Here is a 306-nt window from a genome sequence, read left to right as displayed (position 1 = left end):
TCAGCAGCTGACCAAACCCTTCAGCATGGGTTTGGTCACTTGATCAAGTAGTTTGGTCACCTCCTTAAGCTTGACTCACCAAGGCTATTTGTGAGCTATGGGACCAGCTATGGTGAACTACTCCTGAAAAGCCTATGGTGGGCTACTTGAAGTGAGTTCATGCATGACTTCATGGTTTCTTGATGGCTAAGTTAATTCTGGGTGCAAACCGCTGAGCACACGTGTGGCACCGCTAAGCTACGAGCTACATATGAATATATGAAGAAAGACAATTAATGTCATCTTTTGAATAAAATGATAATACAT

Source organism: Lupinus angustifolius, unplaced genomic scaffold, assembly GCF_001865875.1.
Source record: "Lupinus angustifolius cultivar Tanjil unplaced genomic scaffold, LupAngTanjil_v1.0 Scaffold_435, whole genome shotgun sequence".
In the NCBI taxonomy this organism is placed as follows: domain Eukaryota; kingdom Viridiplantae; phylum Streptophyta; class Magnoliopsida; order Fabales; family Fabaceae; genus Lupinus; species Lupinus angustifolius.
The sequence above is the reverse complement of the archived record's forward strand: the minus strand, read 5'-3'. Positions refer to the sequence as shown.